Source organism: Thamnophis sirtalis, unplaced genomic scaffold, assembly GCF_051295495.1.
Source record: "Thamnophis sirtalis isolate CommonGarterSnake01/CBP01778 unplaced genomic scaffold, rThaSir2_p1.2 scaffold_3, whole genome shotgun sequence".
NCBI lineage: Eukaryota > Metazoa > Chordata > Lepidosauria > Squamata > Natricidae > Thamnophis > Thamnophis sirtalis.
In genome coordinates, this window is record NW_028261383.1 from 45,796,392 (window position 1) to 45,818,646 (window position 22,255).

Below are 22,255 nucleotides of genomic sequence, written 5' to 3' on the forward strand. Positions count from 1 at the left end.
ATATAGTTCAGTGGTTCTGAGATCTCATCTGCCAGTTCCTTCAGAACCCTGGGGTGTAATCCGTCCGGTCCTGATGATTTGAACTTGTCTAGGGTAGACAGGTGCTCATTTACCATTTTCTTCCCTCTTTCTATTTGTGTTCCTAACCTGATTTTTGTGATGCTGTTTTTGATAGGTTGGACTGTTTTATCCCTTTGTGTAAAGACAGATGCAAAAAATGAGTTAAATCATTCTGCTTTCTCCCTGTTGCTTGTCACCTTCTTGCCACTTTCTCCCAGCAATGGACCAATTGTTTCTTTAACCTTTTTCTTGTTGTTGGAAGAAGCTTTTTTGGTTATTTTTTACTTTTGTGTCAAGCCTTTCTTCATTGTGAGCCTTAGCTTTCCTTACTTCATCTTTACAGGCTCGGGCTATTTGATGATATTCTGCCTTAGTTATGTCCTCCTCTTTCCACTTCTTATACTTAACTTTTTTGTCTTTCAATTTGTCAGAGAGTTCTCTATGGTTTCTTTTGGGAGCTGTTATTTTTCTTCTTCATTGGTATTGTGCTAGACTAAGCTTTTGTAATCTCATTTTTCAAAATTTCCCAAGCTTCTTGAGTTGTTTTCCCCTTGAGGATTCTCATCCATGGAATTCTTCCCAAGCTCTCTCTAAGTTTATTGAAATTAGCTCTCTTAAAATCCAAGACTCTAGTTTGACTTTGTTCTACTACTTGTGTTTGCATAATGTTGAATTCCAATATTGCATGGTCACTTGCCCCTGGGTTCCTATGGCTTCAACACCTTCTATCATTTCCTCTCTGTTAGTGAGAATTAAGTCTAATATGGCCAATCCCCTTGTTCTCTTCTCTACTTTTTGGGAAACAAAGTTGTCTGCTAGGTTCATAGGAACCTGTTGGATCTTCCACTTGGTGCAGAGTTTGTTTCCCAGTTGATGTCAGGGTAGTTAAAATCCCCCATTATTATTGTGGTGTGCTTTCTACATACCTTAGTTAGCTAACTAGCAAAAAATTTATCTACTTCCTCTGCTTGGTTGGGTGGCTTGTAGTATAGACCTATGGCAATGTCATTTCCCCCCCAAACTTTAATATTGACCCAAATGCATTCAAGATAGTTCTCATCATTGTTGTGCTCTATTTCTGTTGAGATGTAGTTATTTCTTATATATAGTGCAACTCCACCTCCTCTTTTATTTGGTCTATTTCTTTTAAATAATTTAAATCCTTCTAGTTGTAGGTTCCATTTATGGGTTTCATCCCACCAAGTTTTTGTAATAGCAACAATATCATATCTGCCTTCATTTACTTGAATTTCTAATTCACCCTGTTATTCCTCATACTCTCTGCATTGGTGTATAAACATTTGACCCTGTGTTTACTGTCTACATAACCTGTGTTATGCCTGACTGCCCCTATTTTCTTGCTACTTTTATGATTCATGCACATGGTATGGCACTAACTATTAAATGCTTGGTTTTGCTTGACAGCAGGAGTGATAATCTTACCCGCACAAACATCTATGTTACATGCACTGATAACCCTATGAGTTTTAGATTGCTGGGGACAGAAATGTTCTGTATCAATTAATTCTCTGTCCTCGCTGTTCAGTTTAAATGTTTACCCAGAAAATCTGTGAATTTAATGCCAAGTAACTCAGTCCCTTTCTTGGATGGGTGCAAACCATCTCTTTTGTATAGTTTTTCATTGGAAATGGAGTTAAAGGGCCCCTACCATTGTCTCTCTGACTCCCCCCTTGTAGCTAGCAGCTCCAATCACCATCCTCAGGAAAGATCAAATGAAATGGAGTTAAAGGGCCCCTACCTTTGTCTCTCTGACTCCCCCCTTGTAGAAAACAGCTCCAATCACCAGTCTCAGGGAAGTTCAAATGAAATGGAGTTAACATATTCTAAATAGGTATCCATTTATATTATAATGATTCATTATATCATCTTCAATATAACCAATAATAAAGAATTTTTTATATGCTATTCTAAGTCATTCTATTATTTTAGCATTGATCATATTCTCTTAATAATTTTCAATTCCATGTTTTTTCCATTATTAGTATCATCAATCTAATATACATGTATACAAATTGTTATAATTGTTAAACATCCATTAAACATAGCTATTATTACATCTGTTTTATATGAAACATACTAAATTTGAAGTAAATTTATATTATGGCGTTTCATTACATCATCCTGAAATCATCCAATGATATTACATCTTTATATTCTATTCTAGAATTATTTATCTTTTATAGAAAAGGCTTTTCAACGTCATCTCTATCATCCTCACTTACAGTTTGTATAAAATTTCATATTATCAATCTAGTATAAATATATAAATGCTTTATTATCATTATTGATCATTTATTTGACTATAGCTATTATTACTTATCTTATACATAGTACTCAATGTTTAACTACATTTAACTACATTTTATTGTGACATTTCATTTCATCATCCTGTATCCTTCCAGAAATAGTGCAGTCCAATATCTCTTGCCATTTGTAGAATCTGTACTCTAAGTGTTTTTTTGATAAGTCTTATGTGGACTTCTCTTGATGACTTGTTGTTCATTACATATCTTATAAGGATTCGCAACCCTCTATCTGTTCCTTTCATCAGCTTCACTTTTGTTATCACTGGTGCTTCTGCCGAAATTACTGTCATTGATTCTGCCAAATTTTCTCCCCTTTCTTCATCTATGTTTTGACATCTGAGATAGAGTTCGTTCATTGATCTCTCCTTTCCGTATTTTGCACTTATTATTTCCCTCCACTTTCGATTTGCTGTCAGTGTCAACAATTTTCTTATCACTTTCATATGTCTCTGTGGTTTTTTGAACTCTGTCCTCAAATTTCATCATTGTTTTATAAGTATTCTCAACTCTTCCATCTGTACTTTCTTATTTTGATCTATAATTTCAAATCTCTTTTCAATTCTCTCTGTGATTATTAAGACTTTTTGAATTTCTAGCATAATTTTTTGCAATGTTAATTCCTTTTCTTCTTCATATTGCGCCATTTTTCCACGTTATAAACACTGCCACTACAAAGCCAATAGCTTTGTAATATCAGATGTTGCCAAGCCTCTAGCCTCCAGATGGCAGTGTTACATCTTTTCCCTCTGTTTTTGGCTCTTTTTCTAAGCTCCAAACTCCGTAAGAGAAGGAAAAAAAATGTTTAAAGATTATGATCCAGACGAGTCTTGCGAGGAAAGAAACTTTTAATCCACGAATACAAAAAATGGAAAAAGTATAGAGGAAGAAGGGGGCGGGGAGACCAGTTCAGTTTAAAAGTAAGAGGCATTTGTACAAAGTCCATCCATAGAAAACAAACAAAATTAAAGTAGAAAAGATAACACAATAGTTTTAAACCAGGGTTAATTCGCCACTTGCTTTCTTCTGTCTTCAATTTTATTTTAACTCTAAGTCTTTTGGTTTTTTTTCTTCTCTGATAATAAAGATTTTTCTCACCATTTTGACACACTGTCTCTCCTATTCTGCTTCCGTTTCAGGGGACTGTCCCAACCTTTTGCAGCTATGGCTGCTTCTCTTGTAGCCAACAAAAAGAGCTTTTTCCTAGATCGATCAGAGGCTTTCCGACGCCCCTGAGATCAGCAGGACATGCCTTTATCACCGTTCCTTCAGAACAGTTTAGATCCAAAATGGATCGTCCCGCAACGGAGATATCAACAGATACTGACAATCTCAGAAGTCATTCCGGAGCATTTTCAGTCCAATTGTTTCCTCTTTCTTCCCCAAGAGAGCTTTTTCAGCCTCAGAAGTAAAACGTTTCCCTTAAAAGAAGTACCCTTTTCACTTGATTGTGTAAAGACTTTTTCTTCTGACTTCCACTAGGCAAAGGAAATGAATATGCACTTTAGATGAAGCCCTAAGGACACCCCAGAAGAATTGGGCCAAAAGGTGTAATTATCAAACTGTTCAGTTTTATTTTCTTAGCTTCTGCTGGCTGGTTTGTTGGACAGCTTCTTCTTAATCTCTCCGTCCCTCCACAACAGGAAGGTGGAAATTTAACCCATGCTAAAATATCCAGGTCAAATAAATCCTGTGCCAATGGTTATTTCATTCACTTTATTATTCTTTGTAGGCAAATATATCATTTCCAACATTATTCATTTCTTTGCAAGCACATGCAGACAAAGCAAAAACTCTCCAAAATGAAAACAAGAACAAAATGTGCTATTTTTTGAAATATTTAATCACTTCAGTTCCAGGAATGAAAGAAAAAATGTAGATGTTTTTGTTTTGGCATGATTGGCTCAAGGCACCAACAATGCTCTGGACATTTCACAATTTATTCGAAAGTGGAATGGAAAGTAATTATGAAACACCAATCCATTTTTTTCTTCTTCTTATGAAAATGAATTTCTTGTGAGAACATGGAATACAAATTTAGCTCGTTGTTTTCAAAAACAGAGCAACAAATGTTGGATTCAAGCCTAATCCTGCATGAAACAAAACCACTAAAATCAAACTTAATAAAGATGGGTTGAGATTCCATTGATTAAGACTGGATCTTACTTGAAATAACAGGTCTTGACTTTACAGATCTAGAGTACATTGATCGCTTGTGGGTTTATGTTTCATTAATCACAAAACCTTTAGCACCACTATTCTGAATATTTTTTGCCAATTCATTTGCCAAACTCTTGAAAACAGGCACCTACTGGATTATATTAACTGGTTTATATTACTCGAAGGACTATTTCTTTCGCAAAGTTTCCATCTATCAGGTGAGGTTATGTACAGTGGGCATACTACAAGTTTCATGGTCTATGGAGATTCAGGTCATGGTTGCCCCAAAGGTTTTTTTTTTTTCAAAAGCCAACAGGACTTTCTTGTTTCTCCTTGAAGATATTTTGATTCTCATCAAGGGCGAGAAGTGAAATGTCTTCAAGGAAAAACAAAGAAAGCCCAGTTGCCTTTTGAAAAAAAAAACACCTTTGGTACAGGTTTCATTATTAAACAATGACCACACACAGGATCCAGGAAAAAACAATCCCACCACTGTGAAAAGACATGCTACCAGAGATCCATATTGCTTCTATCTTAGTGATCTTCTAAAGACTATTAAAAATCTGGTTGTTTACCCAGGCTTTGGGATAAGGTAGTTGTGAAAAGGAAAGTAATAAAAATTCTTCTGCCATAGGAAAAAGCAGAAGATTATGATGAACAGAAGATTATGATCATATATATGTCCAATAAATCCAGCGTTTTGCATTGTATCCAAATTCCTGGGTTTAACATTTGACTCTACACACCTGCACACATTTTTATAAGGAATGCCATAATTACCTATGAACTCTTACCTGTAATGATGTACCGTATCCTGACTCAGTCATGCATACACCCATATTCATCATACTATTTTCTTTTAGAATAAGCAATACTATGTAAAGTTCAGAAAGAGAATTAGACAAAATTTTGACAGGTGCTGATGAAAAAGTAATTTAAAATTACAATTTACCCCTAACGAGAATAGCAAGAATGTCAAAGAACAAGTCGGAAAAGTGTTGGAAATGTTATCAGGCACTGGGTTCATATTATCATATGTGGTGGACTTGCATAGAAGCTAAAAGATACTGGACTAAAATCCACACGTGGTTGGAGAAAATGATACGAAAACACATAGACCTTAAACCAGAGATTTTTTTTATTGCGAATTATACCAGAAACATATAACAAAGATTTGAAATATTTGATTGTAAATGTTTTAACAGCAGCTAGAATTGTATTTGCAAAAAACTGGAAAAATGAGAAAATACCAAAGCAGGAGGAAGTTATTCGAAAAATAATGGAATGTGCTGAAATGAGTAAATTGACATTTGAAATCAGAGAACAAAAAGATGTACAATTTTATAAGGTATGGGATTTGTTTTATCAATGGCTAGATAAGAAAAATGAAAAACTTTGGAGAAGTTTTACATATTGTAAGAATAAAAAAATAAAATAGGTGATACTATAAAGATATATTACTATTAAATAGACTAACAATGATGTAATGGAATATTAGCATATATATGAACTGAATATCTAGAACATTTGTTTAAAATGAATGAATATCAATTATAGTGAATATATGTATAATGATAAGAATGTATCTATGTATTCTTGATGGTTAATTTGCGAGTTTATATACAATTGAAAATGGTGATTTATAAGTATTCTTTCAAATTGTAAGAACAATAGAATGAGATAGGTGATACTATAAAGACATATTATTACTAAATAGACTAATAAAGATGCAATGGAATGTTGGTATATGCATGAATCTAATCTTTATAATATTGGTTTAAAATGAAGGCATAACAATTATAATTGAATATATGATTTACAATGACAACAATGTACCTATGTATACCTGATGGGCAATCTGTGACTTTATATAGAATTGAAAGCAGTGATGCACAAACAATTTGTAACCAAACGACATGCTATATGTATACTTAATTGATGGTGATTTTATGTTTTATGTATTGTTTGTCCTTGTCTGTTTTTAAAAAATAAATATATATATATAAAAAAGAAAGAGAATAAGCAATAGCAATAGCACTTAGGCTTATATATCACTTTGTAGTGCTTTCTCTAAGATGTTTACAGAGTCAGCATATTGCACACAACAATCTGGGTCCTCATTTTACCGACCTCAGAAGGATAGAAGGCTGAGTCAACCTTGAACTGGTCAGGATTGAACTGCTGGCAGTCGGCAGAATTAACCTGCAATACTGCATTCTAACACTGTGCCACCAATAAGAAGCAAAAAGCAAAAGAAAAGAAAGGGATAAGAGAAAAGATAAATAAATTATCCAAGTCTACTTTACACCATATCCAGGATATCTCTCCATATTTGTTCATCCTTGCAAACCATTTTTTTCCACAAAACCATTCACAACTCCATATACTGCCTTTTGTTCTTTAATGTGTTGTTATATACCCCAACCTTTCTCATATATATCTCTCAATAACCTTTGAAAGGAAAAAAATCTGGTCTGCACGCCCCTTTCTAGAATTAAATAAAAACTACACATTTCACTTTTCCTCTCATTGTCTCTTCTTCGAATAGAATAGAATACTTTATTGGATAAGTGTGACTAGAAAAACAAGGAATTTGTCTTTGGTTCATATGCTCTCAGTGTACATAAAAGTATATATATATATATATATATATATATATATATATATATATATATATATATATATATATATATATATATATATATATATATATATATATATATATATTCATCAAGAATCATAAGATACAACTCTTGGTGATAGTCATAGGTTACTAAATAAGCAATCAAATGCTAGGAAACAAATAAAACCATATAAATTGTAGAGATACAAGCAGCTTGGTTATAGTCATAAGTGGGAGGAGATAGGTAATAGGAAGGATGAGAAGAATAATAGTAATACAGTCTTAATAAATAGTTTAACAATGTTGTGGGAATTAGTTGTTTAGCAGAGTGATGGCATTTGGGGAAAAGCTGATGGCATTTGGGGGAAAACCTTGGGTTTAGTTGTTCTGGTGTGCAGTGCTCTATAGCATCGTTTTGAGGGTAGAAGTTGAAACAATTTATGTCCAGGATGTGAGGGATCTGTAGATATACTTCTTGTACCTTTTCAATCAGAATTCTTTTAAACACTCCCCAAGGCACACTTAACAAACTAATAATTGTCCTGTTGTTTTCACACTCACTCTTGCTGCCTTTTCTTTTGTTCAGCTTGGCAATCTATAAAGGGACAAATGGCATAGCCGATGTGCACACTCCTGACAATATTTTGCACTAGAAATAGAAACACTAAAGAATCTGCACATTCCCCAAAAAGGTGAAGAAGAAATGTTTTGGCCCTTATGAAATAGTAGTCCCTCTTTGCTGTTCCTCAAAGCAATACAGGTAGTCCTCGACTTACGACCACAATTGAGCCCAAAACGTGTGTCGGTAAGGGAGACATTTCTTAAATGAATTTTGCTCCATTAACACCTTTCTTGCCATAGTTGCTAAGTGAGTCACTGCAGTTGTTAAATTAGCAATACAGTTGTTAAGTGAATCTCGTTTTCCCATTGACTTTCCTTGTCAAAAGGTAATCACATGATTCCAGGAACACCACAATGATCATACATGTGAGTCAGTTCCCATGTGTTGGTCACGTGACCATGAGGATGCTGTAGAGGTCATAAGTGTGGAAAATGGTGTTAAGAGACTTTTTCAGTGCCACTGTAACTTTGAACGGTCACTAAATGAACTATAATAGTGGTTGCTATTTCAAGGCCTCAATTTGTGAAAGTTACTGAAACTCTTAAAGCAGCTGTATTTTTTCTTTCTTTTCAGGATTGCATGGTGGCCTAAATAAAGTCACAGTGCTTTAATGACTAGGGTCAGGCCTGGGAGCCATCTTTGGCATTGGGGCCTCAGGCCTGCCACATGTGGGAGAATGGGAGGGGGGATTGCATGGAGTATGGGAGATATATAGTCTAAATAACATTCCTTTCTCAGAGAGTCAAGGACGACTTGCCCTGCACCTGGAGTGGTGTGACTGGGAAGCATCTCCAGTTGGGTCAGGGGCTGATTGGAGCATGTGATGGACATGTGAGTGCTGGGAAGGGACTTGGACTTTGGTTTGGGTGGGGAAAATCTGGAACCTTTCAGATTCGGGTTTTCCAAGATGTGCCGATATGACATCTCTAATAAAATGGAATTGAGGAAACTCAAGCCTTGAAATCTTTCCTTATGGGTGTTACTTGGAACCCTGACAATTAGCACAGAGGTTGTTTGCTTACGGTTGCTATGCGTCCAAAGCACATTTTATGAGTTCTTTTCAACACCAATTCTGATTTCTACAGAGAAGGTAAAAAATACTTGCTTGGGAACAAAACATCTTACGGATGGTCCTTGACTTTCAACCATTCAGTTAGTGCTGTTCAAATTTAGAACGGCCCTGAATAAGGTGACTTATAACCAATCCTCACATTTACATTGGTTGCAGCATCTCCAGAGTCACATGATCAAAATTTTGACATTTGGTAACCAGCGTGCAAACCTCAAAAGATGTGGTTCCAAAGTTCTTATGGCCACTCACCCTTCCTGATCATGTAACCGAATTTTGGGCGCTCAGCAATCACCCTGCATGTTTGCAGCTTGTCCAGTCTTGGGACTGCAATTTGCAACATTTTTGCCAAAAATGCCCGATAGCTAACAATGGGTTTGCTTAACAACCATGGCATTTATTTAACGACCATGGTGCTCACTTAATGATCATGGCATTCACTTAACAACCACCGCAAACGAAGGCAATAAGATCAGGTTGGTCAAAGGCCACTCGGTAATTGATTTAACTCACATAGGTTGTTTTTTTTTAATATATTGACTCGAGCCCTACTTAACTCTTACAACAGAAATTGAGTTCAATTGTGGTCATAAGACGAGGACTACCTGTATTTGAGCCTTGGTGGCGTAGTGGTTAGAGTGCAGTACTGCATGCTACTTCTGCTGACTGCCGGCTGCCTGCAATTTGGCAGTTCAAATCCCACCAGGCTCAGGGCTGATTCAGCTTCCATCCTTCTGAGGTCAGTAAAAGGAGGACCTAGATTGTTGGGGGCAATATGCTGACTCTAAACCACTTAGAGAGGGCTCTAAAGCACTGTGAAGCAGTATATAAGTCTAATTGCTATTGCTATTTGCGACCTCATGCTTCTCCAGCCGATAGCAGTTAGTTTTGTTAGGGAATGTGGATTTATGTATGAAGCATTAGGGCTGGGGAATGTCTTCCTGTTTTAAGAATTGCTATGGACTTCCTTCGTTGCTTTATAGCACTGTAGATTGGAATCATTAAAAATAATGCAAGCTTTAGGATAAAGGTTGGCTGTACTTGTCTAACTCCACCAGTTGACCAAGTTGGTAATAGCTTGATCTCTTTTATGTATTCACACTTCATATGAAGTGAACCTGGCTTGTTATCTTGGCTTTGATTAAATTAACTTGCGGGGTTGCCTTGTTTTGAGAAAATTCTCTACATTGGCAGACTTTTAGCTACCAAGCAGTCAACCGAGTCCTAGCAATTTCTCCATTTTACAATAAAAGCATTGATTCACAAGGGCAGACTTTTGTTCCCATCAGTTTCAAATTATCACTTAATGGGACTGGCTTAAAGATAACAGTGAATGTTTTCCAAATTGGATGCAACTTTTTGAAAAATAAAGTGTACCATTTCCAGGCTCCATATCGTGTCTGTTTGATCTTGGAAAAACTAGCTGTTATCGTTCATCTATTTATTGCCTCTTTCTATAGACTCATTGCTGCTTATTATAGAGATAGCACACTTATTATTTTTACTGCTGCAAAATACAGGAGGAATTAGCCTGCCTGAATGAAGAGGGGAAAATACAAATAACCAGAGCACAAAGAAAAGCAATAAAGTTAAGAAGAAGCCAAAGAAGCATTTCAGGAAGAGATCAGAACAGCAGACAAATTTCAGATGCTTTTAATACCCTTCAAAATAGAAGAACTATCTCATCAAAAGCCAACAGGTGAGTTTCCTCACTTTTCTGTCATCTGATATAGGCTGAGATAGATGGGGATAATGAAAAGTTACCACGGTTAGAGGGGGCTTGTAAGTAGAGAGTAGACAATTATTTGCACAGAAACATTTATAATGAGCTCTGTCAATTAAAAGGAAGGCAATATTACTCCATTTGGATTCTGATTTGGATTTAATAGGTTAAAATTGTTTGCTAACAGCCTAAACACCAGTCTCAGTTTATGCTCAGTTAGTGACCGCTAATAATAAAATGGGTCAAATTAATATTCTTTTTGAGAAAGATACAATTTAGGTTGCAAGAAGAAAATGAATGAATATCAGAGAAAGATAGAACAAGGGTCCAAATTGGGAGGTGGGGAAGGCATTAAAGCTGATTTGGAAGAAAGAAGAAACAGAAGTTAAAGAGAATTATTTCTCTTCAGTCCAATCCTTCTTTGAAGCCAGTACTCGAAATTTGTAAACAAATATCTGTGTCTTAACAATGTATAACTATTGTTGCAAATAAAATTAATGACAGAGGCTTAAAGAGCAAGCAATAATTACTCCCTTAATGTTTCTGTTGCCCATCGTAACAAATGCAAGAAATTATAAGCTTTAAATAAGCTGCTTTGATAAGGATAATATTAGGATGAAAAAGTTCTTAGTGCCATTTTGAATCACCTTTTTTGAGTTTTTAAATATGGGTATATTTACCTGTTCCTGAATCTTGAAAAACTTTGACTGTGGGAGTGAATTGTAGAAGAGGTATTTATAACTCTATTAATCCATCAGAGATAACATGTTGTCAACAGACATTTTCAAGGCTAAAAGATACCAAAAACGAATTGTGCAGAGCAGGGAGAGGTGGAAGGAATGGGTGGGGGAGGGAGAAGATACAGAAGAAAAAATATTTTTATTTTTGTAAACTCTTCCACCAATAAAGCAAAAACAAGGCCCTACTGGTGAAATAAAAAGCAACCGCAACACAACTATTTCAAGTGATTGTACCAAACAAAAGATAAGCAAGTGACGGCAGATCTTGTAATTAATAAACATTGAACAGCTCAGTGCATTGGCAGATTAAAAAAAATAGGGAAAGGGAAAAGAGGAGATTGGATATGGAATAGCTTGATATGGATCAGGAAGCACAGCAGAATTTATGGACAACCTAGTGTTATCTAGGTGAGGAGCAATGTTTATAGGATTTATTGATTGATCAGTACAAGTAAGTGAAGGTTATAAATAACCAGAAATTAACAAAACTAATTGACTGCTAGCACAAATAGACTGAACATTTCCACCAAGGGGGGGGGGGACACCCTTATTCTGGAAATCAGCCATTTCAGATTATACTGAACAATTGGTGAAGCAGACATAAAATGATAGAACATTGGAGAAATATGGTGTGAACTTGCATAGGATTTGAAGGCTTTAACAGAAGAACATAAGCAAGAAGCTGCTGAAGTTGCCAACATTTTAGACCAGTGTTTTTTCAAACATGGAAACTTTATGATGTGCGGACTTCAACTCCCAGAAATCCCCATCCAGCATCCTCTATCCTGATTTGCAGGGAGTCTTCCTAGCTGCCTATCATAAATATAATAAATCATCTATGATGAAGCAGGTCCCTATAACTCTACTGATTCCAGAGAAACAGCAAACATAACATTATAAAATGAAAGCTCTCCCAATTTCACTCTCCCCATTTATACAATCATCTGAAATCTTTGAGGATACAAAACATCATACAGGCATGCTAATTTTATCAGTTATCCAAGCGGGATATGGTGTTTGGGCAGAAGACCAGAATATGGGAGAATATTAAGTTAGATGAGATCATTCGACCTCCTTAACAGCATCTGGGACTCACTGGGGAACCTAGTGAAGAGCTAGAAATGTGTTTAAGTTTTAAATAAATTTTAAACTTAATGTATCAAATTGTGCCCCTAGAAGAGTTTATCTTATCAGTATTAGTTAAATGTAACTTGCAACTTCCTACTAGTTAATGTCTATTATCTCCCCACTAATAGCATAACAAAATATTTGGAGGAACTGATAATAACTAAAAGCAATAGCACTTAGACTTAAATACTGCTTCACAGTGCTTTACAGGCCTCTCTAAGCGGTTTACAGAGTCAGCGTATTGCCCCCGACAATCTGGATCCTCATTTTACCGACCTCAGAAGGATGGAAAGCTGAGTCAACCTTGAGCCTGGTGAGATTCAAACTTGCAAATTGCAGGCAGCCTCCAGTACTGCATTCTAACCACCATGCCACCACGGCTCTCCAATCACATACTGTATATGATAGCAGGTAGTGAAATGGATCCAAATGACACAATCCTGTATTCTAGAGTCCATTGGGATTCTCCTAATTCCCACTCTTCACCATCTTGCTAAAAAAATGGACATCTTTTCTTGTTGGTTTGAAATGTTTCCCTGCTTATCCAAATAGCTTCTTCAGACTTAATCCACAGCGATCTTCGCTGTCAATTTTAAGGCTAGTTGTGCATCGGTTGTTATCAGTTTTAGCCTTCTTCATATTTAATCGCAGTCTTATTTTTCCTCTGTGCTTCTTGACTTGTATTATTAGAGCATGCAGATCATATATATTTGTGGCTATCAAGAGTAGAAATAAAGCTAAAAGTAGCAATTTCAAAAAATCTATAGTTGCAGTTCTAACTATAATTGGAAAGAAACAGTGTTATCTTAAAACATACACATGTCACAGCGTGGGAGTAAAGGGGGAATTACAGTAAAAGATTTCCACCACTTCCGAACCCTCTTGGTTTATATTGTCCAGATGTGTTCATAGGTGTGTCTGTGTTCATGTGTTTGCATCTGTCCATTTCCTTCCCCTGGTTATCTTTTCTCTCCAAGCCATCCAGTGCAAACATCCTGATTTTGCAGCCCAATAGATAGAAGAACTTAGATCTAGTAGATTAGGGGTGGGTTGCTCCCTGCATTACTACTGGTTCGGCACTGACTTTACTCGCACATGCATGCACATTTGCTCATAAATAGGTCTGTGCATGCGCAAAACGTTAAAAAATGGGGAAAAAACTAAATTTGTGCAATGAAAGTTGTTCTGTGCATGCGCAGAACCAAAAATCAAAATGACGCCACTGTGGAACAACCGGTTCGGGGGCATGGCAGGCCTGGGTTGCTGTCAGTTCCAGCGATCCAGGCCACTAAACCACTACCTGTTCGGCCGAACTGGTCCAAACCGGTAGGAGCCCACTACTGCACTAGATCCATCATGGTTCTCAACAGTTGATCTGCACTACTGGAAATCTCTGAAAAACATATTCTGCACCTCCACAATGGAATTCCTCCTGTATCATTATATACACAGCTAAACAGTGGGCCCAAGTCTAGGATTGCTCTCTAATCTGTTTATTGTGTTTAAATGCTACAGGTTAATTTTTGTTGCACTTAAACTGTGCATGATGAAAAAGACAGACAAATGTATTTTAAGTGTTTGTTTATTATAACCTCCAGCCTAATTAAAATTTTCCTCCCTCTTTATGACCCTGTAATCCCTTAATTTGGGGTAGAGTCAGGACAACTGGATGAAGCTGAGCATTTACTGGCCAGATGCCCTTCCTGACACCATGTGGAATTCGCAAGAGATATTTTTTCTTTGCACCCTAGGAGAGAAACATCTGCCGCTACCTAGGATTGAACTCTTCACCTTCCAAGTGGGAGGAGAGCGTCTTCACCACTAGGCCACCAGGCTGCTCGGCCTCCATTCCAATCAAAGAAAATTAATCATATACTGAGTGGAAAAATATGTGTTTGGTGAATAAAAAATAGAAGGCAATGCTTTTGACATGTCAAAGTTGGGCTCAATGCACTACATGCTTGTTTGAATGGTAGTAGTTATTAATCTGATTAATCAAATAGATTCATAAAGGAAAGAAACAAAGGGTGTTTATAAGTGCTACTTCCCAGAGTAAAGGGGCACAAAGTAACTCCCAACTTCTTACTGATGTTTGGAAAACACAGGAGCAGCAGGTTAGACTTTGCCCTTCAAGTAAGCAAACACTCAAAGTTCTCAGATATTCTTTACAACCTTCTCACTCATAAATAGCTAGTCAGATTGTTAGATTTGGGATTTTTGGTATATATTGTTGGGATTTCTCAACTGGGGATATGAAAGAATTTTCCTCCTAATTGGAAGGAGAATAGTTCTGAAAATACAGCAAAATATCTTCTGGACTAGATATTTATAAATGAAAAAGAATGAAGGGTCTGGACAATGAGCCAAATCTTCAAGGTCTTGTACCATTCAATTTTTCACAAAGTTTGTTCTCTTGTGGATCAAATGATTTGTCATCATTTCAGGCTGCATTTTACTCCACAAATACTACAGACTCATATTTTGTAAATTGAAGGTTGCTATAGTGGGCTCTTATTTGCTTTTCTATTTTATTCTTCCCTGTGCTTTTGTTGCTGTTGTTGTTATCTTGGTTATCTCGGTCTGTGTAGTCCCTATGATACTCAGATGCTGTTTCTTCTTTATGCCTTCAGTTGCTATTGTTCCTAATCTAATCATTCTTTGTATATCTCCATAAGCTGAAGCTCCTTCTTTATTTTTCTCTGCTGGGATCTTTCAAAAGCATGCTGATTTCTATGATTCTTTGTAAAGAGTATTTCTGAATGACCTTATAAAATCCATGGCTTTCAATACCATCTATAATCCAAAATCCATGCTGGGACATTATCTCTATTAAGCCAATTGTACTTTAAAAGCAGTTATCTTTTGCAGTTCCAGGAACTCCTCATGAGGCAAAATCATTAAAATCTGGGCAATGAAATGTGGAGATGAAAAATTATTACCAATGTTTAAGTCTTGTCTCAAGTACAAGGATAAGCAATATAATACCTGCCCACAGAGTTTCCTTTAATTGTGTGAGAGTTTATGTCTTTTTAAAAAATCCCTCTCTCTCTCTTCTATTTTATTTGTATTCATTCATTCATTCATTCATTCATTCATTCATTCTCTCTCTCTCTCTCTCTCTCTCACACACACACACACACACACACAAACACACACACACACAAACACACACACACACCTACCTACATTCCTTCCTTCCAGGGCTGAGTTGCTGCCAGCTGGTTTGGTGCACACAAAAATGCTCCATACATGTGCAAAATGTTAAAACATGAAAAAAACATTGTGCAATGAAAATTGTTCTGCGCATATGCAGAACCAAAACTCAAGATGGTAGCACCATGGGAGAACCGGTTTGAGGGTATGGCAGGCCTGTGTCGCTGTCGGTCTGAACTGGTAGGAGCCCACCACTGCTTCCTTTTCTCTCTCCCCTATGTTTTTACTTACCTAGTAGCTACCTACTGCTTAACCTATCTATCATCTATGTATTTATCATCTATCATATCTATATTTATCTACCTTCCTTCTTTCTCTCTCATCTAGTAACTTACCTACCTACCTCTTACTCTATCTATCTCTCTAACATCTATTTATCATCTCTCTATCATATCTATCATCTACATATCCTTCCTTCCTTCCTTCCTTCCTTTCTCTTTCTTTTTTCTACTTCTTACATACCTACCTACCTATCTCTTACCCCATCCATCCACCCATCTTGAACATGAAAGCACAAAACTGTGGCATTATATTATTAATAGAAATGTCTTTAAGCTTCACAAAAGCATCTGCAAAATTAGTTTACTTTCAAGAATATAGTGGCATTGTCATTCTTCTATGCACAACCTGAACGTCAATAGATGTCTACAGTATAACTAAAATATAATGTCAGTGGAGAAATCCTCATTCCTCTTTATTATGCATTGGTCAGGCTAATGAATATAAGGATACTGCATTTTAGGAAAGGCATTACGAAACTGGGATATGTTCAGAGGAAAGAAGTCAAGATGATAAAGAGACTTGGAAGTGAAAAAGTACAAGGGAAATTTGGAGGAAGTGAATAACATTCAGCCTTGAAAAATGATTATGGAAAAACAGCTATCATAGGAAGGGCTGTCATATAGAAAACAAGAGTTGTCAGAAATATGCCATACAAATTAAAAGGAAATATATTTTGGTTAGGCACCAGGAAAAAAAATCTGGAAAGTAATAGCTGCCCAAGAATAGAACAAACTGCCTTAGGAGGTGGTGGATATGATATGCATAAAATATCCTTTTCTGAACCAGGAAAGTTTGCTGTGAAAAATTTCCATAAACTTGTTGGAGCTCATTTTTGTAAATATAAAATGTAACATCCCTTTCTGCAAGTCAAATCAGGATAGAAACCCCCCCCCCCCAACATCTAAATGTAATTTTAGAACACTTGTCAGGAATCTCGAACAAAACTCTAGGATATTCTGCTCATTACAAATAAGTATATCTTTATATTAAATAGATTATGTCAAAATTCCAGAATATAACCGTCAAGGGTCTGTATTCTTGTTTAGACTGAATCATAGATCTTATCTGATGCAACTGTTTGGGGATGATAAACCCCCATAGGCCTGTAACTCAGAGTAATGGAAAACATCCCATTATTTTTCTGCTTTATATCAGCAGCCTGGGGGATGCAGCAAACAAGTGAAGCATTTTATTTTCTTTATTTTGAGAAAAAAAATCCACTTGTTTTCTGTTAGGGTTTTTTCTTAATATGGCACATAACAAGACACAAAGACTGTAATTGTTTTTCTCAAACTGGGTTTTGTTTTGTTTTTGTACAAAATTAAACTTTCTTGACATATCAACACACATGAGTGCTTTTGGTTCCCTTTTTATAAAAGGCTCTCCAATTTTAGAGAGGGTGGGGCTGTTTTAAGCCTTCTACCCAGGTAATATCAAAACTCTGCTCCCAGGCGAGGGGAAAAAATGCCTGTTCAATCCACTTACTTCTTTTAAGTAACAAGATCTTTTCTTGGTATTTTCGTCACACAACTTCCGTTAGCTATTTCTTTATTTGTTTGTGTTCTTTTTCTTGATGTGACACAAGATTTGCAAGGATATTCCCCCCCCCCAATTGTGTGCTGGATAATGAACTTGTAGGGTTGCAATGATAGATACCACTGTGTAATTCATGGATTATAGTCTTTCATCTGTTATATCCATATCAAGGGTTGGCAATCTGTTAGAACTGTAAATGTGGGATCCTTGGTGCCCTCTGAGCTTGGCTTCTTGCAGATGTTTCATTATCCAACTAGATAACATCAACTGTGTTTGGTGATACCATCAGGGCTAACCCTAGCCCTGATGATGTGACCTACTTGGGTAATGAAATGTCTTCAAGAAAACCACCAAGCTCAGAGAGCACCAAGGATCCCTCAGTTGAATCTTGAGCTATAAATATTAGTTTCTATGGGTACAACTGTACATTCTGGCTTGATAAATATACTCCCCACAGCAAAGAGAATCAGAGATGGTCAAATTGATTCTTTTATCCAAAGAATATATTTAACCTTGCTTCTATTTTGAAATTGCTTCCGGATTTTGTGCGTGCAATGAAAAAAAAATTTAAACTTTTTTTTTTGCTAATTAGATTTTTTGTTATAGAAATGGCTTGTACATGCTGTTGTGTAAAAGTGAAAAGTTGCAGTTTTAATGTTTTTATCTTCTACTGTGCTAAAGAGAGTCAGAAGTCAGTGCCTTTTCTTTCTGTTTCCCTCCTTAAACCATATTTTTTCTTCCCTCCCCCTTCCTAGTTTTTCTTTTACTTTTTTGAATTTCTCTTTGTATTTCATATTTTGATGAATCAATAGAGAAGTTTAAAACAAAAACTCATAGCAGGGGTATCAAACTCGATTTCATTGAGGGCCGCCTCAGGGTTGTGTTTGACCTTGGAGGGCCAGGGGGTGGTGGCCGGGGGTGAGAGGGTGGCTGAGGGTAGGTGTGGTCATGGTGGGCATTTGACACAGGCTCAAGATGCACTTTTTCCCTTCTTTCTTTTCACAGTTCCTGGAGAGGCCCTTGTATGGCCTGTTTTTGGCCTCACCAGCCTCCAGAAGCAATGATGGAAGCAGTGGAGGCAAAAAAATGGACCACGTGGGGACCGCACGTGGGGGCCCTGTGGCCCGTTTTGGCTGGCAGAAGTACCACAGCCCAGTCCTTTGATATTTCCAGGCCGGTCCCACAGGCCAGATTTAAGAACACTGTACACCAGATTCGGCCTGTGGGCCATGAGTTTGACACCCCTGCCCTATAGCGACTTTTTGAGTTCTCCTTATCTACTTCTTTAACCATCATATAGACTGCCTTTACCAACAAGGGCATGCTAATGTCCAGCTTTAAATCTAAATCTAGGAGACAAATCCCATTACTCCCATTTTCTCTTGCTGAAATGATCCTTTCCTTTCCTTTCCTTTCCTTTCCTTTCCTTTCCTTTCCTTTCCTTTCCTTTCCTTTCCTTTCCTTTCCTTTCCTTTCCTTTCCTTTCCTTTCCTTTCCTAGAGGTTCTCATAAAACAGCTAAGCTGGAACTTTTCAGAGACATCTTGGGCACTTATGTCTCACAATCCCTAGTTAAGTACCCAGGTTTACCGCATTTATAAAGTCCCTTTTTATCACCCTAACTTTGAACTTCAATATGGGTAGAGTAAGGTCACCAGATGTCCCACTTTGGCATGACAGTCCTGATTTTTAACAATTTGTCCCGCATCCCATGGCGTTTTTAAAAAGTCCAGATTTTTGGAAAGAATGCACGACAAGTAGTATCTCAGTTTCACTCCAAAGATTTTGAGAAATCCACCAGTGACTTCTCACTATGCTAACTGAGAGTTTCCATTAGAGGCTGCCTTAGCTGCTCCGTCCCATTGGCTGGTTGCTTGGGGACACGCCTCTCCTCCTTTGCATTGCTATTGGCCGGCAGGCCTGGCCGGCTCTTTTCCCCCTCACCCCCGCCCCTGCCCCCACGAAGCGTCCCCACCATTCACTTAATTGCTGCCGTATGGTCCTGGAAGGGGTAGTGAATTCTCCTATATTGAATCAGGTTCCCACGCTTCCAAATGGAATTCATTCTCACTGTTCCCTCTTCAGAGAGTTAATAGCAATAGCAATATAGCAATAGCAGTAGACTTATATACCGCTTCATAGGCCTTTCAGGCCTCTCTAAGCGGCTTACAGAGAGTCAGCATATTGCCCCCAACAATCTGGGTCCTCATTTTACCCACCTCGGAAGGATGGAAGGCTGAGTCAACCCTGAGCCAGTGAGATTTGAACCGCTGACCTGCTGATCTAGCAGTAGCCTGCAGTGCTGCATTTAACCACTGCGCCACCTTGGCTCTTAACAAAGGGCGAGAGCCCCCTGGATGGGTGGACGGGAGAATTTCTAAGCGCTTGCTGTGGGTGAATGGGCGAAAGGGCGTCGGTGGTGCTGCCAGGACCCACTGTGTGAGGGCGAGGGAAGAGTGGGGTGGGGCCTGAGGGAAGCTGGAGAGAGGGGGCTCAGAGGGAGGGAGGAGCCAAGATGGCGGTGGCTGAGGAGGAGGAGGTCTTGCGGCTGCCGCTGCCACCGACGCCACCAAGGAATTGCAGGATGAGGTGGGGCCCGGTGAGGCTCCTTCCCAGGAGGGGCACTTCTGGGTGCTCAGGGGTGGGGGAGAGAAGGAAAAAGGGGGGGTGGAAGAGGCAGGGGCAAGGCCGGCTTTTGGGGGGGCAATCTGACAGGTCAAGGGGGGCGAAGTGGAACCTCTGCTCAAACCTTGCCGAGGCGCTGGACTATACCACCCATTGTCCACCACAGCAGCCCCCCTTTGTATTAGTTTCCACTACCCCTCCCCATATCTGTATGCTTTTGACACCCAACCCTATATTCCTTGTATTTCTTTCCCCAGCCTTGTATTTTGTTCCTGGGATTACAATTCCCACCGTCCCCAACCTCACACTCCCCCCCCCTGTCAATGGTGTCCCGCTTTACCAATGTTAAAATCTGGTCACCTTAGAGTAGAGCCACAGGATTTCTCTAATTCTGATTCCATTTGTTGTTGTTGTTTGTTGTTTGTTAGTTTTGTATGCTGCCCACTCTTGAAGGACTCCGGGCAGCTGTTAGGGGTCCCCCCCCACTAATATGTACAGAATTCAGACACAAAATCTCTTTGCTTCCCTCCCACCCCCAAAACTGTTTTATTATACAAAATTAAACTTCTATCTTATTCTACTTTCCATTACAGTGTACACTCTGGTTGATGAGTTCATTCACATTTTCCATACTATAAAATTGTTTAATTGCTATTCTACAAACAATAGTGCAATAAATAGACTGGCAAAGTTGTGAGACAAAACATTGATCTTTAAACTTTTTACCCTCTAAAACATATATCGTATTTACTAAAGGTGATTCATTGTTGAATCTTTATGAAATAAAACACTTTTTTTTTCAATGTAGAACTTCCGAGAAAAATGCATGCCTTTATTCGTTTTGTTTTTTTGTACTTTATAGTTGAAGCAAAAGTGGCCATCCCTTTCAGTTTATCATCCGCACCACATGGGAGGAGAAACCTGTACTTGCTCCTAAGAATTTCCATTTTAAAACTTCAACAACATAATAAAAAATATTATTTTTGTAACAGCATCTACGGCTTCTGAATCTAACTCAAAATCTTGGGACCAGGATATGAAGAACGTCTCTCAAACTTTGCAAGAACTGCAGGATTACTTTCTCTGAAACTTTTTAGGAACTTTGTGCTGTTGTTTCTGGAGATTGTTCGATACTCTCCCCAGTGGCCTGTAATTTTAAGTGCTCCGTCCTAAAATCTGAACGTTGTAGGGCTGATCACCTGCTGCTTATGCAATGGGCTTATCCTTTTAAGCCAGGATCATACAGACCCAGAAGACATTTTTACTGCTGTCTGAAAACTCTACAGAGTTTTTCGCTCTTAAGAAGAAGTTCACATTAGAGGTGAAGACGGAAGAAGAGGGATCAGTGGAAGAGCATTTTAAGGTAGGAGACATGGTGATGGTCCCATTAGGGAAGTGAGTGAAGCAGAAGCCTCTTGCCCTAATTATCTTTGCTTCAAATCTTAATTTTTACAGTTCTAAACACGTGAAAGCATAAGTATCAGTGGGAGATTGGGAATGAGAAACTAAGTGGAAATTTCTACTTTTTGGGGTTGATGCGGGTGGTGGAATTAGGAGAAAGGTGAAGAGAATCCTTATCCAGGAGTTACATAGATAAATCTGTGTGATTCTTTCTCGTACATTTATAGTTCTGGTTTCTATGGTTTGGATACATTTGGTATCCTATAAACTAAAGCAGTCATTTTCATGAAGAAGGAACAAAATTATTTACTTCTGCAAATTAATATATTGAGGTGAGTTGAAGAGAGAGGTACGCCTTGTAGCTCAAGGATTATATATGATCTCTGAAAGTTTTGATGCAAATCCAGAATATTTTCATAAATTGCCCATTTTTTCATTCGCCATGACTGTCACGTTATGAAGTTAAGATAAATCCTCTGCATTCTAATTTAGTGCTTTTTTCAATATATGTAAATAATAATGTGTTGGCTAAAATATAACAAAAGAGAGAAAAATATTGATCTGAAATATTATTTTTTCCTGGTTGTAATTGATCAGCCGTGGAATCTCCTAGGACCTGTTAAAATAGCAAAAATAGAAATAAACTCTTGAGCATGTTGTCCACTTTGGTTTTTATTTGTAGAGAAAGTGATCCGTAAAATATCCTTTTTATGTAGTTTGTTGAAATGTTTTATAAAAAGTTTTATAAAA